The sequence below is a fragment of the Carettochelys insculpta genome, chromosome 8 (assembly GCF_033958435.1).
Source record: "Carettochelys insculpta isolate YL-2023 chromosome 8, ASM3395843v1, whole genome shotgun sequence".
NCBI lineage: Eukaryota > Metazoa > Chordata > Testudines > Carettochelyidae > Carettochelys > Carettochelys insculpta.
The window spans coordinates 64,474,408-64,493,252 of NC_134144.1; the positions used below are offsets into that span (position 1 = coordinate 64,474,408).

General features: G+C 41.6%; 1 protein-coding gene across 13 annotated transcripts in view; it reads right to left on the reverse strand.

Moving 5' to 3' along the window:
• Positions 1 to 16,045, reverse strand: part of KALRN (kalirin RhoGEF kinase) — a 489,190-nt gene extending 473,145 nt beyond the window's left edge. For all 13 annotated transcript variants that reach the window (XR_012646382.1, XR_012646380.1, XR_012646383.1 and 10 more), the window contains exon 1: positions 15,955 to 16,045. The gene's annotated coding sequence lies outside the window, so the exon portion shown is untranslated. The remainder of the gene's footprint in view (positions 1 to 15,954) is intronic.
• Between the last annotated feature and the right edge of the window lie 2,800 nt (positions 16,046 to 18,845).

Genomic DNA, 18,845 nt, shown 5'->3' on the forward strand with positions numbered 1-18,845 from the left:
CAGTGCCAAAATTTCCAAGACCATTTTATGGCCATTATAAACTTCTCAAGGTAAAATCTTTTTCTACATTGCAGCTAGAATAACATTAGACTTGCTGATCTATCTGTAAATTCTACTGATGGACACTGACAGAGCTTAAAAAGCAAACTCCGCATTTAAATTGCCTGTTGCCATTGTGCCATTCCACTAAGGCTAAAGCCTGCTAATTTTAGCTCACTTAAAATGCTGTTCATGCTGTGTCAGGCAATTAACCTGCACTTCTTATTTAATCCTCTATACTGCTGGTATATTATGAAGACACATTTGAATGTAAAAGAACACACAAGGTGTACAAGGAACATCCTTAAATCAAAACCATTAGAGAGAAAGCACGTAGAGGACTGTACTGAAAACTAAACTGCAGACATTCACACACCATTTGTTCAAGATCCATTGAGGAAGGGGAAAACTGATATACTAAGTAATTCTTGTAACTTGTAGTGGTATTGTATTGTATTGACAACTGATCCACCTGCTGCTAAAATTGGTCAATGACAGCAGGAAATTCACAGTTTTTGTTTTCTATGATACAAGCATCTGATTTATTGTTTTCCTCTCCCTTCCCCCACACTTCCTTTTCCCAAACAGCAACTGTCAGTACAATTGACAGGAAAAAGCATTTAGCACAAAGGAGAAAATGCTGATCCAATCAAAGGATCAGGCATTGAGGTTCAAAAAAAAAAAGTGCCATGCAGCACTTAGTCAGACAGCTCACAGGGCATGATCACATTTGGCTCTTTCCCCTAGACCTCCCAGATGCTTCAGGCTATAACTGCTCCTTTCCTCTTCCAGTATTTGACAATGACTTATTGTCAGTGCCTGTTTCATTCAATCACAGCAGCTGCATTAAATGGTCTTACAAGTGCATGTGAGAGTTAGAAGACTGGATGCCTCCAACAAAGAGAAGACAATGCCAGCTACAACTAAGGATGTGAAAAACTGTCAATGTATGATTTGCACTCAGAAAATTAAGATAAAAAAATCCTACAAATTTGCTACTTTCAGCAGCTTTTCAAGTCACTCGTCTCTATAGCTGAAAACATAGTTCACATTGTCATTTTGTTGGTTCCTTCATCTTTTCAGACTTCTAAGGTGACTGTTCAACTCTATACCACGAGTTACACAATGCCAGGAGTGGCTACTCGTTATTACCCTCCAAAAGGAGGTTATATAGCATTAAGTGAAATTAATTTGTAGTCTCATTCTCTAATCACTATTTATTACAATCAGTTGTTCTTTTAGAATGGTTTTGCTTAGACTAGAGACTTGTCTTGCAAGGGACTGTGCAAATGCAGGGTAACAGAGAATTCCTGTTCTGAAAAGCTTATGACCTAAACAGCTAAGTATAGGAGACAGGCAGCAATTAATCCCATGGGGGATGGGGAACTCAGATACAAAGAAATTATGTGAAATGCCAACAATCACAAAGGAGCCAAAACTGAACTCAGATCTCACGAAATACCAGGCAAGTACTTAACCACTAGGCCATTCTTCCTTGGAACATTTATTGCTACTGGCATCTTCTGTTAGATTCAAGATAGAACCCAAGGCCTAGAGAGAAGTAGAAAAAGAATAACTCCATCACTCCTGGAGGTGTAAGTCTAGCTATTGTTTCTATTGATATTTCACAGGTCACAGCAGCATTAAAGGGCTGAATAGAGTATCACAGGAAACTATTTCATATCTGGCATTCTATCATCCAGAACTCGCAAATAACCGACATTTTAACCATATGTAAATTTGAGTTATGATTTCCATAAGTACAATATAGTGAAAGTAAATACAATTAAATACAGCAAATACAGTATACGTTCACAGTGTACAATACTACTACTGTTGGTAAATAAAGTACTCTGCATACATTTTTGTTTGTTTGTTAATAGTCAATCTTGTTCTTTAGTGTTATGCATTGCTAGGTATAACTCTCTATTATCCAGAGCACAATATTTGAATTTTTGGCAACCTCCTGATCCAGGGGCTGCCAGATATGAAAGAGTTTAGTGTAGAATATATTTTTTAAGAAGTGGCCTCTGCACTCTCCTTTCCTGGGCAGGTAACTTCTCTTTGTTTCTCTGTTCTTGAAGGTTGTAAAGAAGCTAGTGTTGACAGCATGCAGACTGTACGGGCCCCACGGATGAACAGATGCCATCAGCTTTCAGACTCTCAGTCTATCATAAAGCAAGACTACATGCACAAAAATGGACATATTCACATAACAAGGAAACTGAATTAGCCCCATTTACTTTGAAAGAAGCTGCACCTATGGAGGATTGGGCCTAAAAATGTAAAAAGAAAATAAGAATCAGATATTGGGTTAGTAAATCACTCAGTGAATCTGTACAGAACCCAAGAAAGCAACAGACCATTGAACAGTCAGAGAACAGCCATTTTTTTAAAAAAAAGACTGTTTACTGTCAAGTGCACTCACAACTCTGTAAGAAATGGCTGTTAAACAAAATACTACACACAGAAGCCATGTCTACACGTGCACGCTACTTCGAAGTAGCGGCGCCAACTTCGAAATAGCACCTGTCACGGCTACACGTGTTGGGCACTATTTCGATGTTAACATCGACGTTAAGCGGCGAGACGTCGAAGCCGCTAACCCCATGAGGGGATAGGAATAGGGCCCTACTTCGACATTCAACGTCGAAGTAGGGAATGTGTAGTCGTTGCGCATCCCGCATCATCGAAATTGCGGGGTCCTCCATGGCAGCCATCAGCTGAGGGGTTGAGAGACGCTCTCTCTCCAGCCCCTGCGGGGTTCTATGGTCACCGTGTGCAGCAGCCCTTAGCCCAAGGCTTCTGGCTGCTGCTGCTGCAGCTGGGGATCCATGCTGCATGCACAGGGTCTGCAACCAGTTGTCGACTCTGTGGATCTTGTGTTGTTTAGTGCAACTGTGTCTGGGAGGGGCCCTTTAAGGGAGCGGCTTGCTGTTGAGTCCGCCCTGTGACCCTGTCTGCAGCTGTGCCTGGCACCCTTATTTCGATGTGTGCTACTGTGGCGTGTAGACGTTCCCTCGCAGCGCCTATTTCGATGTGGTGCTGCGCAACGTCGATGTTGAACGTCGATGTTGCCAGCCCTGGAGGACGTGTAGACGTTATTCATCGAAATAGACTATTTTGATGTCGCTACATCGAAATAAGCTATTTCGATGTAGCGTGCATGTGTAGACGTAGCTAGAGAGAGCTATATTAGATGAGAGTCTCTAGAGTGGTATATACATCTTCCAGGCTACAACCTAAAAGATGTCTGTTCCAAGCCCCATATCAAAATTGTAAGTGGCTTGTATATTCTCATTTACATGGGTGCAATTGCAAACTGATCCCCTGTAAATCAGGGCAAAACTGAGCCCAAAATTATATTGCTCTTCACAATATGGTTCCGGCTATCAGTATAGCACTTGTTCTGCAGAATATTTTCAGGTATTTCTGCCAATATCTCTCCCTTCTATAATGCTGAAAAATACTAAAATGCACAGATGAAAAGAGAGTATGCGGCTCCTGCTAGGTGAGCTGGCAACAGCCTCAGATTTTTAGTGGTACCTTCTATGAGGGATTTAATTTTTTTAAACAGCTGAGATTTTAAAATTGATTTTTTTCATGACGGGAGAGAAGAAGTCCCATGATTCTAAAGGGAAGCAACATATCAGTGCTGTAAGGTGAAAATATTCAATGGCTGTGTAGAGCAGGACCATGCACTGTACTTAATGTGGACCTATTTGAGTTTCAGCTCATTTGTCAGGAAGATCTGTGTTTATGAAATGGAGTTCTGGCAGGCTGCCGCTCGTGTTTCCGAGCAAGTACGAGAGCAGTTGACTCTAGCTCTACAGCCTAAATGCACCTGCCATTAATGATCCAAACATCACAGGGCAGACCTGAGACTAAAAAAGGGCAAAACAATAAAACCAAAAGATACGAGGACCAGGTTATGGTGTCTTCTTTTTTGCTCCAAAAAGTGACTACATAAAAAGGCCGCCTCCTTATTCAGCAGCTTTTTTTACTGGCTGTATATAGTCACATTCATTGACAGTAGATGAAGCAAGATTCAACTCTTTTGCAGCCCTGGAAAAAGAGGCACAGCTCTAAGGTTAGATGAATACTGGCTAGAGAATTCCTATTGGTAAAGAAATTCCACTTGCAGGGCCACTAGTGTAGCCGCAATCTTAAATTATACATCTGTTTACAACTGTGCAACCAGTTGGATGATAAGGGAGTTCCATAAGTATCACTACAGAAAAAATTTAGCCTCCAGAATCTTTCTTGCTGGAGATGTTCCACAAGGGAGAAAGAACCCAGTATGACTTTAAAATACATATCTGCATGGCTGGCAGAAAAACAGCCGCCTTAGAAAATAAGAAAAACTGCTGTGGAAATCAATGGGACACAATAAACATGGGATGCCATAAAAATATTTTTCACCAAGTTGCTTTTTGAGACTACAGCCAGTTATGATGTGGATTTGAAGTAAATGAGGCTTCACAAAGCTACAGGGCTCTGGGTACATGGATCTGACTGCAGGGTCAGGGTTTACATTCGACTAGATGTTGAATTTGTATAGGATGTTGAAAAGTATGTAGGAAACCTGGGGCCATATATGGATAGTATGAAAAAGTATGGTGAAAGACCCAAAAAATTCAATTCTCTAATGGCAAAAAAATAAATAAACTGTTGTCAGCAAAATGGTAATGCTGGAAAATCAGGTATGTGAAATTAACTGCAGAACTTCAGGCCTTATAAACTGTTATTAACACTATTTTTCAACATAAAAAGAAATACTTTATGCTGACTGCATGGGTGAAATATTTCCTTGGTATTCTTAGAAAGCTGATTTAAATAAATTATCAATTCTTGAAATAACCAAAACTCTTTTTTCTGAATCCTTGATCATACATTGCCGGCTGCAGAAAATGAATTCGGAAGATTAACTGATTATGAAATAAAATAGCAAGTTTGCATGTCTTTATCTGATTTTAATATTATTTACCTTATTTCCCCTTCCACACAACACATCCACCAAATAGAAGTTCCTGCTAGATCAAACACAGTGCATTTTCTACCCACTTGCAGAAGAGTGCTGCTGCACATCGCCCCAAATTATCATGCCATTTATCAGTCCTTGGTAGGAATAGGCTAGCTGAAGCATGCAATTCATAGTACATTACCCATGAAGCACGATTTGTGTTATTCATTACAACACTAATATGAGAACACTTGCATTGTAATCCAACTAAAAGCTGAAGCAGAACAGACTCTTCAGCAAACAGATCTCAGACCAAATCCTTCTAGGACCTTCTACAGCCTCAAATCTCATTGAGGTCAATGGACGCAGAGGACATTCAGGACTCTGCAGTAGGCATTCAGCAATGTATAGAATCAGGCCCCTAAATTGTTCAGCTTAACAACAGTCAAACTGGAAGCAATCTTGAAATGTATATAAAATGTCCTGCATTGCAATTAGGTTTGGACTGATTCTTAAAGGTTTCTGTGCACTGAAAATGATTTTAGTGCTGATGAAAATGCCAAATTCTCAGCCTTGGAACCCTGCTGTATGCTGTTTATGTACAGTATCAGTATTAATTGAGACAACACAAGTGGTTCCCTGTACAACCCCCTTGATATGCTACTACACTGTTCCGAAATGATCATCTTTGTAGCTAGAGATACCATGCTTACAAGGGGGGGGGGGTCAACAGGCCCTGCAACCCTCTCTGCAGTCAGATATGACTCTCATTCAAGAAGGTAGAACAGAAGATTTATTAGTCAACAGTGATGCAGCATAGAATAGACTTTTCAGCCCAGAAATAGAAGCAGTCATTGCAATCCATTTTGGGGAGAAGAGGCTCAGAGGTGGGTCCCTGAGCCAGGGCCTGGCCCTCCTTCTGCAGCCAGATGAGAGTCTCACCCAACAGTCCAGTTCCAGTTCAAACCAGCCAGGCCCTTTCTCCCTCCTTTGTCTCTTTCCCAGAGAAGAAAGGTGTTACCTGGCTGCCTAGGTTATAAGAAGCATGGAGGACCATTATCTATGTGTGAGAAGTCATCACACTGAACCTCCCATTACCATTATGCACTGATGCTGTGCCAAGGGAAAGTGAGGCACCAACCTTGGGTTACTTCCAGGCACCAGAAAACACATGTAACCTAACCAGGGGAACAAAATCCTCACATGTCCCTAAGTGGAAAGCTTGCTCTTCGTGGCTGTTTAGTCAATGGCTTCTAACTGAGACCGCCAGCAAAGGTGCCACTTAATACAAAATGACACGGTCAGTCTCTTAGTCTGTGAACCCTAGGAACTGAAATGAGCCCCACAACTCATTTCAGAGGGACCACCAAATGGACATGAGCTGGCAAAAATAAATCCTAATAACTGTGCCAACCTAGGGTAGGTCTGAAAGGGCTATTGGGGGGCATAAAGGACTCTTTAAAATATTACCAATCCCCTCAGTTATTCACTCCCAATAAGCTTTCTGCATGTGAAATACATATACAACTTTAAAAAAAACACTATATTTAAAGAAAATACCAAAGCTCCATTGGCTTCATTAGTCTCATTTATTAATATGTTCTTTTTATGCAAATCTATTGCAGAGTATATATCCGATAAATAGCAACAGATATTTATTTATTAAAACTACAGGACACCCTCACCATTTGCAGAGGATATGTTCTTGCCACTGCAAATGGCAAAATCTGTGAATACAGGGGATATTCCCGAAACAAAATAACCACATTTTTCCATATAAACCGATGTAATAATGCAATAGATTAATATTTACATGTAGTAATGCAATAAACACATGTAATATCCAAATTAAACAAAATAGCCTTTTGGTACTGGACTTACATTTAATGATGGCAATGACGATGAGGAAGAAAATGATGATAATGAAGCTGATGATGATGAAGGAGTGGTGGGAATAAGTACAGGCTGGAGACAGTAAGTCTAATAAAATGCTAAGTAGTGTTTTATTCCCTGCTCTTTCACAGTGTGCATTTCAAAATAACAAATCTCCAACTAAACTCTAACATAAAAATAATAAAAACCTTAACTGAATGCTAATCTCCCTAAACAGTTCCTTGAACTCACTGCTCCCTACATATCTAACTGTTGTTTCATCAGCAGAGCTGGGGGCCAAAGCAGTAGGGGAATGTCAGGTTAACAGCCGTTTGCTGAAGAGCATTGTGATGGGAATCTATTTACACTTTTTCTTTAACTCCTTAAAAATTCCACCATAAGGCATCATTGCAGCTTCAATATCCCTTTTCACACATCATTTCATCAAGGGATCATATTCAAAGAGTTTTGTCATGAGTTGTTTTCTGCGTCTGAAGAGTTTGGCCACTGTTTCTAAATTTAAATCTTTTTTTTTTTCTATCTCATATTCTTTCCTCTTTGTCTTCGCTATTTGTCATCAGTTTTGCTAGGTCCTCATCAGTCAATTCTTCTGAATGTGAGTCAGTCAGTTTTTTAACCTTCTATTTTGCCATATTCTCAAAGTCCTCCCCTCCAATGTCACCAGCCATTCGCAGAATCCTTTAGGGTCTCTTCATTGACATAGGGTGGGAGCAGGGGGGAGCCAGCAGGGGAGAACATCAGTGAAATCATTGACAGTTTCCTCCCACAGCTTTCTCAAACAAGCACTGATGATTGATAACTTTACTTTCTCAATTGACTCCTTTATGTTATTGATGCACTTAATAATGTTGTAGTCCTTCCAGCATTTCCTGACATCAAGCATTTCATCTGTTTCCAGTGTATTCTTAATATGAGTGAAGGTGTGCCTGGTGTAATAGGCTTTAAAAGTATCAGTCACACCCTGATTCAGAGGCTGAATGAGGGAAGTTGTTTTAGGTGGTGGGAAAACCACTTCCCTGTCAGGAGGGGCAAATTGCAGACTAGCTTGTGGGGTGGCCTGGCACGTTGTCCAAGATGCATAGCAGTTTGAAGGACAACCCTTTGGACTTTATAACAGCAACAAAGGGTCTTGTGGCACCTTATAGACTAACAGAAAAGTTTTGAGCATGAGCTTTCGTGAGCACAGACTCACTTCATCAGATGCTGGTCTTGGAAATCTGCAGGGCCAGGTATAAATAAGCCAGAGCAAGGGTGGGGATAACAAGGTTATCTGGCTCTGGCTTATTTATACCTGGCCCTGCAGATTTCCGAGACCAGTATCTGATGAAGTGAGTCTGTGCTCACGAAAGCTCATGCTCAAAACTTTTCTGTTAGTCTATAAGGTGCCACAGGACCCTTCGTTGCTGTTACAGATCCAGACTAACACGGCTACCCCTCCAGTACTTTGGACTCTAGGTATTTTTCTACCTCTTGGATGAAACAGTTGTGGAAGCAGTCCAAAAATAAATCATTCATGGCTCAGGTCCTTCTGATCTCCAAAAAAATGGCAGGCTGTATGTATTCTTTCCCCTTAATGCCTTGGGGGTTCTATGTGCAGTAGAGCATTATAGGTCACCATTCAGTCTCCTGCCTCATTGGTACAGAGGAAAAGGCTTAGCCTGTCTTTTGCTTTACCAAAACAGACACCCAAAACTGTCTTTTACTTCTTGGAAAGGTAGGTTCTTGCCAGCAGCCCTTCCCAAATCAAGGGCATGTAATTTTCTTCAATAATTTTAAGCTCTTCGGGATAATCCCATGCTGCTTTATGGTCTGCTGACACCAATTCCCCTGTTAACTTCACAATGTGTAAACTATGCCTTTGTTTAAATTTCTTGATCCACTGGGTACTTATGGTGAAAGAACAGCACTGTCAAATCTATCCCCGTCCCCACCTTATGCTTGCACTAAATACTTCCACAAATGCAAACCCTTTCCTTAAATCACAGGGCCGTTCATGGATGCTCCTTTCTGTGCCATGTCTTCTACCCAAATGTAGGGCAACCGCATCTCCCTGTCCCAAATACAGGACAGAGAGATGTGGCAGGGGTGAGGAGCGCCTCCTCCCAGCTCCACCAAGCCCCAGGAGCAGGAAAGGCAGTGGCAGCTAATGGTGCTCCCCAGGAGCCCAGGGAAGCAGCAGTTGCCAGCCCATCCCGGGAGCCCCGGAGAAGTAGCAGCCTTCAGCACGTCCCAGGAGCAAAGGGAAGCAGTACCTGCCAGCCCTTGCTGGGAGTCCGGGGAAGCAGCAGGAACACAGCAGCCGCTCATGCTCCCGCAGCTTCCCCGAGGCTCAGAGCCTGCACAGCTGCTGGCAGAAAAGGTCAACGGGGGAGGGTGCATACAGAGGACAATTAGTCTCTTTTAAAAAATAAGTAGGGATGCCCTTTTGGCATCCCAAATATAGGAGTGTGTCACTTAATACAGGACGGACGGTCACTCTAGCCAAATGTTTACCGCCTTTTCCATTTTCTCCATTATGAGATCAAGATTCAAAGATGACACTTTTGCACAAGCTGGTGCACTCTAAACAGCACTGTTCCTTATGTTTTAATCCTTTTTCTTAACATAACACACAGTCAACTCATTAACATCATATATCCTAGCTACTGGGGCTACCCTAACTCTGCTAGCAAGCTTTTTCAGTAATTCAACTTTCTAGCTTAAAGGCACGACCTTTTCCCCTTTTTAGCCTCTTTTCTACTCTCTGCATCACTCGCTTTTCTTCCCAGTGTCATCATTCAGGGTGTGTGTTAGTACTGAAATGCAGTACTACTGCAATTTAGCAATTTTTTTTTTTTTTAAACTAGAGAACCTTGAAAAAGCATCAACACACTGCATCATGTTCCTGGCCTGATACAGCCACTGTGAATATGCAAAATTGTGAATGGCAAATCCACAAATAGCAAGGGCTTCCTGAAGTATGAAATGCCCAGTGTTATTTTTAAAATATGTATTTTTGTAGCTCCCATAAACAACTTTAAAGCTTCTTTTGTGTTAGGATCATGTAACAGAAAATAGAGCCCCAGCATTTAATTCCCATCAGTCAACAAAATGAGTTACATACTAGTCCTGGCTAGAAAAGCTAATGTACAGAATACCTTAAGTCATGTTGGTGCACATTGCTACATTTTGCCAGTCCCTGTGCCATACTTTTAATTATTTTAAAATCCCCCAAGCTTGAAACAATCCTTAAAAGGCAGTTAAACAGTTGCATTGATTCTAGGGCCTGTAAAATGGCCCAGAAAAGCCTCTCTCACAAGCTCTTCAGACACAGAGACCTGTCCCTTGAAAATGTTGAGCTACTTCTATGAGTCCCAGATATCCCCCAGAATGAGCATGTTTTATAAAGAGGACAAATAAAATAAGATGTTTTTAAAACACAGGTCTCCAAGCGGTTTTGGGTATCCCCTACCACAGAGACCCAGAGAGTCTGCAGATTTTGGCTGCAAGACAGGTTGATATATTCAGCAGAAAGGTCAGCTATATAGCTGAGAAAGAGTATTTCCTTCATCATCTCAGATTATGATACAGAGCTATGTGAGCAGTCAGAAAGCTCAGGTTAATAATATGCTGTCTCCTTTTTGATCCTCCAATAGCTGACACAAAACTTATTTCATTGCTAAATGACCTGCAGTAGTAAAGACTGGCGTACTGATGATTTCATTTATACATGTGTAAATCAAGACTAGCATCACTGAAATCAATGGAGCTCTACTAGAGTAAAACCCATACAAGTGAGATCAGAATAATGCTGCATAGGGTGAACCATTTACAGCATAGCTGAACACCTCTGATCCTAGGTCTTTTGTCCTCAGAGTTAAGATCATACTTCTCAAGTTTAAGATATCATGGCCCAGGAGCAGATTAATAGTGGATAGATACTCACCATAAATAATGGTAATACCTTACTCCATTAATAGTCCTCCTGATTTCAGTGGAACTACTTGGGAAGTAAGGTGGTGCTTGGTATGCGTAGAGAGTAAGAATCTGGCACCAAATTTCTAAAACATTGTTATTTTTCCTCCCTCCCTCCTACTTGTACTCACCACCACAGGATCAGGCCAAAGGGGAACACATCATCTTCTACGAATGTGCCTGGTAACCTCATATGCCATCTAAGAAGCTAAGCACTTCTAACTGGAATTTTATAATTTTTTGACATAAAGTTTGGTTCCAGTTCTGCAGTTTTTACTTCCACAAAACAGTGCTTACTGTGCCCACAGCCCCCCTGACTTCAAATACTTCAATGAGAGACTTCTAGACATTATCAGATGTTAGCCGTTGAATAGTATTTCTTTTTCTGCTACCTGTCCAAGAGATATTGCCATCCATTCTATTAAAACAAATGGAATTAGAGAAAACTATACCAGGATACAGTAGGGTGGAGATTCACTTTCACCCCAACTCAGGCCTGCCAAGAGGGTGAGGGGTGAAAAAGGGGCAATTGCCCCATGGCCCAGTTATTCAAAGGGGTCTCCTGCCCACTGCTACTGGATGGTAACAGTGGTGGCTGGAGCCCACACACCACTTTAAATTGCTTTTGGATCACCACATCAGGTGATTTGCATGGCACTGGGGGCGGGGCCCAGCATCATATTCTGAGCAGCACTGAGGACTGGCTGCCCCCAGCCCCACCCTTTCCACTCAAGGCCCCATGTCTGCCACGGGCCTGGCCCTCCCACACCATGCCTTGGACTCATGGAAACTGTTGGTGCCCCTGTCCTGACTTGTCATATTTCATCACTGATGTTACCCCTGCACACATCTCATGCTAACATACCATCACAGCCCTCTCCATTAATGACATGAAAACAGTGACAGCATCAGTGTGGATGGTAATCTATCTCAAGAGCTCTAAGAAGTTGGACTAAAGAGAGGATTGTTATTCTGATGTCACGATGATAAATTACAGTCCCTTTTGCTGAGGAGGATTTTCTATTTTTCCCGCCAAAGCTGACTTGCCCCTAATTCCTCAACAATAGCAATATTAGTATTTCTTCTCCTGACATCCTGCCCAGAATCTATACTAATGCAATTTGGTTTCTTTGGATAGGTCACTTACACCTTGGTTAATTATAGCCAGGGTTAAGTTAAATAATAGTCTAAGAGTGACTATGGGCTGGGAACTGATTATGTGCATTCAAACTGTTATTTTGAGAGAGCCATCAAAATGTAAACACCTTTGAGTGATTTCTGGCTTTAGCAAAAATGATTGTTGATAAAATATTAGGAAATAATTAGACTGTAATGCAAATTGAAAGATAGAACTTCACATAGCCCCTGTTACTACAGTCCATAAGCAGTAACAGCCCTAACTGTTCAAAGAACAAATGATAAAGATCACTCCCTTTCTTTGACCCCACTTCACAATCTGTCATTTTCATACCTTATTTTGGGAAAGAGAGAAAGGGATGAGATTTGCATTTTGCTTTGAATGTGATGAAGCTCATGGTCATTTTCAACTCTTTATGGAGTAAATTTCATAATCTAGGACCATCATCTATAAATCTTTTGTTTCTTACTCTTAGAAATGTCCTCCTGCTGTCCATTTTCACTCTAAGCAATCACATTACACAGGCAGAGACTCTTCTATAAATATGGCCAACCTCAGGGAGGGCTTTGAAGATCAGAACAGACACCCTGAACTGGATTCTATTCAATAGGGAGCCGCTACACAAGAGCGTTGGAGTAGGTAGCATGTTCACAATAATTCATGTTGCTTAGCAGCCAAGCTGCTGTGTTTTGTGCTAGCTGGAGCTTTTTCAGCTTCTTCATTCCTAGTTAACATGCTAGGCAATACTAACCTCAAAGAGTGCACATAGCTGAAACAACTAAGGCAAACTGAGCAAGCATCCAGTTATTACTCTATTGATTTGCTTGTATATGAGGGCAAACCCAGGGCACGTATCCTGGGTGCTTCTGCTACAAGGGAAAAGCTACAGACAAAGACTGAGCATGCTAAAAGACTATTTTAACTGTGCAGTTATTGGTAGCACTGATCTTGAGGAAAGGAGACAATGCCATATCTTCATATCCATGATTCATGCAAAAAATAACATCTAAGACAGCAACTTTATTACTACAGTATCAGGAAGGCAATTGCAAAGCAATCTGACATTCATTTGCACTGATTGACCTACTGCTCTCTCAACCCCGAGCATATTCATAATATTTCATGCAATATAGACACAAAGGCCGTGTCTACACTAGCCCCAAACTTTGAAATGGCCATGCAAATGGCCATTTCGAAGTTTACTAATGAAGCGCTGAAATGCATATTCAGCGCTTCATTAGCATGTGGGCAGACGCGGCACTTCGAAATTGACGCGCCTCGCCACAGCGCGTCTCATCCTGACGGGGTTCCTTTTCGAAAGGACCCCGCCTACTTCGAAGTCCTCTTATTCCCATCTGCTCATGGGAATAAGGGGACTTTGAAGTAGGCGGGGTCCTTTCGAAAAGGAGCCCCGTCGGGACGAGCCGCGCGGCAGCAAGCCGCATCAATTTCAAAGTGCCGCGGCCGCCCACATGCTAATGAACTGCTGAATATGCATTTCAGCGCTTCATTAGTAAACTTCGAAATGGCCATTTGCGTGGCCATTTCGAAGTTTGGGGCTAGTGTAGACATAGTCAAATTGAGCAGGCTAGAGAGAACTCAAGCAGAGTGCAAATAAAAAGCTTGATGAGTAAAAAACAAACAAAAAAAGAAGCCCTGCCAGATGCCACATGACATTACATCATCAGGCAGGAAATTAAAGTTGCATGCTGCAGTGTATTTGGCATACAGAGGCATGTTTACCCCTGCAACTATCTGCACCTGACAGAGATGGTCTCAAAAAGATCCCAAAACACTTATGGACTTGGAGCAAGAATGTGGTCTTGTAATGATTAGAATAATGAGTAAATCATTATTTGTTATTCAAATACTTTCATCTCTTGATTGTCATGGAAATCATACTTCTTCCCTCCTCACATTATTTTTGCAGTTTTTGCAATTATAAAAAATCATATTCTCTGAGCATGAACCTGACCTTGAGAAAGGGAGCATTCCTAGATGGCACAGAGTAGCTCTGATGGCTCCAAGTCAACCTCTCTCTAACCATGGGTTTGTCTAAGTGTTCCAGGTACAGGAGTGGCAAGGGCACTCTGTCATCCAGTAATCCTGGACTGATGTAATGGCTCGTATCCGATAATTATCAGATGGCACACCTGAGAGTAGGCCTGCTGAATGGTGTGAAGAAAACAGCAGGTTGCACCACTTCTGAGGGATGTGGGCATGCCTTTATCATTTCTAAGGAGTAGGTCCTATAAATGAGCGGTACCATCACTTCAAGATTGTTAAGGGAAGCACTGAAGGTCAGCAGTTACTTTTTCCAAAATGTTCCCCTGTAGATATAATCTGTGGGACAGGCTATGTCTAGATTGTCAAGAACTGCTGACAAAAGATATGCGAATTGTGCAACGTATTTGCATTATCTCCCACTGACAGTTCTGTTGGGAGAGGCTTTCCCGACAGCTGGCCCATCCACAGGGGGTCAAATGTCAGGAAACCCCCCTCTTCTGTCAAGACATCCCTTCTTCCCTGTGAAATGCGGATGACTGAGATGTCAGCAGAATGCTCCAAAAGTGGCAAACTTCTGTCAGGAGACCTCCAGGCTCCCAACACAAGCCTACAGTTTAGATATAGCCTCACTGAAGTGCACTAGGGGTGGCAATCTGGGGTCTGTGAGAGAAACCCAAAATGCTAACCCTGCTTATAGCCCCAAGACAGAGCCCCACGAGTAAGGTAGGCTGAAACACCACCCTCTCTTCAGTGTTGATGGATTACAAGTAACTGTCATTCCCTAACAGCCAGTGGAAGCTTGGAATTGAGATAAATCACAGGGGGAGAGAGAAGTAGCTTCATTCTCTGAGATGAGAAGGATACCTGGGTGGTCTTGCCTAAAAGGAGGGCCAGACAACCCAGATAATGGACTTTTTACTTTGAAAAAAGGATAGCGAAGCAGAGCATCTATTCTAGAAGAAGCTAGTTTTTGAGAAAGGACAGGGAATTGAGATCCTTGGGGAGAGACTGTTTTACGATTAAATGGGGAAAAGCAAGAGCCTTATCACTCTTAGTAGATTTGCTTCCATCTTCAGAGGTAACTGTGTCTTTGGGAGTAGGAGGCAGTATGGATTCTTATTTTAATCAACTTCCTGAGAAAATAAACTAAGCCCTCCTCCAAATATGCAGATATGTGTTTCTAACTTCTGCCGACCCCCGCAAAACTCCTCCCAAAAAACAAACAAACACAAAAGCAAGACTAGACTCAGTGCACGTTTTATACCTGCCTATATTCGAAACACTCATTGAGGGACACGGCTCCAAAGGCAATACGCAGATGTAGACTCCCCCTATTCTGGATGGAATGTAGTGGATATAAGGAGTCAGCACACCTAGAAAAGTCAGCTGGCCAAAGAGGTCAATATCTGAGAACTGACAGAGGTTCAGTATCTTTCCTCAGCAGATCAGAGATTAGTCAGAGATTAGGCTTGCAAACTGCCTAACAGAAAGTCAAGGGTGTGGTACAGCTGAAATACAGTCTACGCTGAACTGAGTGATCCCTTTCTCTCTTGCATACGGAATTATGTCTCCCTGGACCAGCTTTCCTGAAGCCGGCAATGAGGGTATAAAAAGGCAATGCTAGATAATCTCTCCCTCAACCCTGATAAAGAACTCCACACAAACCTCCAAGCATTTGAATCAAAGTATTCTCCCCACCCCCACCCTGCTTTTAATTCCTCTAGAACAGACTAGAAGAAATGGTGGAACGTGGAAATGTTGTCAGTTCAGTGCAAGCAAGACTCCAAAGGCTCCTGCATCACACTGCACTGGCTGAAAGCAATTTGAACACACATTTTCCCCATTCCGAGCACTAAAAGGGACTAAAAGGTTAATACTTGGAAATCAGCAACTGCCAAGAACAAATTCCCCCACCCACTCATCCACCCCCAGCTTTGAAGTGTTTTCTGTTTAGCTTTACCTTGGCACACTGGCCAAATATGTCACAAGTTTCCGAAGGTCTTCCTGCCTTATTCTATCATGATTGCTGCGTGCTGGAAAGGTCAGGATGGGACCACCTCGTTTATCACGGCCACCTGCAGAAAATAAAGGATTGTTAGAAAATCAGGCAGGAAGCACATGTCAAAAAAAAGTATGTGCAGTGAGTTGATAAACTTAAATTACTACAAGTTTAAGACCCTTGTTCATTTGTAGATTTCAGATTCATTTTATCGGGCAAGACATTCTCACATTCGCTGCAGCACCAAGGAAAGGAAACTTGTAACTGACATTTCTTTTTACTTCAGCTTAATCCCAACAAACCTTCTAATACAACAATCAACACACGCAGCCAACGCTAAGGAAATGCTATCATTAGGGAGTTTTAAATGTCACAAAACGAGGAGAACTGAAACCTTTTTCAGTGTTACCCAATCTGTATTACTCCTTTGGCCTTTAAATGAAATGTATGCAGGAGGACATTTTAGTGTTTCCAGCAATTGCTTACAAATGCAATGTTTAATTAAAATCTGATGTCTAGCTTTTTAAGGCTTCTTGTTTGTGGGATGCATTTCATTTGTAGGATGCATTTAACAATTGGCATGAGAATATCAAGAGTTTTTATGTAGTTTCACTGCCACTTCAAAAAAAACAAAAATAAAAAAAACAGAGAGAAGACCATGCTAGTCTATATACTATCAAACCAAAAAAGCAGTAAAGTAGCACTTTAAAACCTAACAAAATCATTTATAAGGTGAGCTTTCGTGGGACAGACCCACTTCTTCAGACCATGTTAGTCTTTAAAGTGCTACTTTACTGCTTTTTTGTTAAAAAAACAAACAAAAGAACTGTGGATGTCTGGTAACCAATATCTCATGGAAATTCTTAAAAATGACTCTAGCCTGAATTACAGAACCATACACATTAGAGATGAATACAAACTGTTGGAACATCTTTTATTCTTTGTTACTAAACCTCTTACCCAATATTTTGCTTACTCAGTAAGTTTTGAACCATTGCATTTATGTTTAGGGGATAAGTAGAATAAAGCTTCAATTTAAAATAATAAAGAGCTGAAAGGACCTTGCAGACTGCTAAATTTTATATATCAGTTATATTTTTAAATGTTGAGTTCCCCAAAGGAAATAGTGACCTTGTAATAGGAAAATAACTTCTGAGAATGAAACACAAATTTCTATGAACTAGATCATCTGAGTGAGAGCAAGAGACATTCAAGGATAATGCACAAGCCCTTCTGAATAAATACAATCTTGTTCTCTAAGGGCATGATCCTGACAGGGCTGAGCACCTTCAGCTTCCACAGGGTGTTGGAAGCATTCCCAACCTTGTCAGTATCATGCCTTAATTGTATAAACACTGGGCCATGCTTCCATTGAAGTAAACAGCAATTTCAAAGAAAAACAGAACATGTTCACTCTATCCATTTGTACCTTATTCTTCAAGGATCATGTACAAAATGTTTCAATAAGAAGAGACAGGATTCAGTAGGAGTATGTCAGGGTAAGCTGCTGGTGGGCCAACAGCCAGGTTGTTTACCTTGCATCCACAGGTACAACCAGCCAATGGGAGGTGTGGACAGCTGTACCTGTGGACTCAAGATAAATAATCTGATTTGTGGCCCACCAGCCGCTTATGCTGATAAACTGTGTGGCCCACTGGTTGCCCAACACTGCTTGAGGTTCTCTCAGAAGGAGATGGAGATTTCCAGGGGATTCTGTTGTTGGGAGGGGGATAGTATGAGGGAAGAACTGGATATGGGAAATGTGAGAAAAGGTTCATGTGGCATTTGCAGGTTTGCATGAATCTCAGACAAGTACGATGAGTCTAAAACCCCTTGAACACCTGAGATCTGAAGGGGTAGTTGCAGGCGTAGCATAACAGTGCAGAGCCACCTTTGCATGTTTTACTTGGCTCTGCAGTTCCATCTGTTGGGTTTGATGGAGATTTGATGAGGAGACTGATGCCAGCCAGCCCTGCAGAAGTGGGAGTTGCAGCTGGCTGTATTGAACCATATAGATGACCCACATTACCCAGAAGTTTTGAACAGTTTTGAGCTGTTGTGATTGGGTAAGCCATCAAACCTGGATTGCCTAGAATCTGGAGTTCAGAAGAACGGCACTCTCTCAAGATACGTCCAATACAGACTCTGTAAAGTCTATCCTCTGATCAGGAGAGGAGAGATTTTCTTCTGTTGATTAACAATTGCAGATAAGTGAATGTTGATTAGATAACAGGAATACTGTTCTGTAGTTACAGTTTGGACAAGTTTCTGATCAGCCAGTCATCCAGACAGTAATACACCTGAATTCCTGATTTCCAGAGGAATGCAGCTGTACTGTCATGACTTTTATAAGACCCTGGAACTGCTGACAGGCTAACAGTGAGAATGGTGAGCTGGTAATGATATTGACTTATCAGAAATCTGAGGTACTTCCTGTGAACTTGACTGACTGACACACTGAATAGGCATTTTTATGTCACGAACAGCATGCCAGTCCCTAGGAAGGAACAAGAAGATAAAGTTTCACATGAGTAGCCTTTTTAAGGAATTTGTTGAGTTGACAAAAGTCTAAAATTGGACTGAGACATCCCCCACCCCACCCACCACACATACTTTTGCTTTTAGAATGAGGAAATATTAGAAATAAAACCTTTTCCTTCTAAGACGACATGGAAGCTTCTCTATGTCAGTGACACTCAACCTTTCCAGACTACTGTACCCGTTGCTGGAATCTGATTTGTCTTGCATATCTCAAATTTCATCTTACTTTAAAAACTACTTGCCTATAAAAATCAGATAAAAATACAGAAGTGTAACAACATACTATTAATGAGAAAATGCTTACTTTTTCA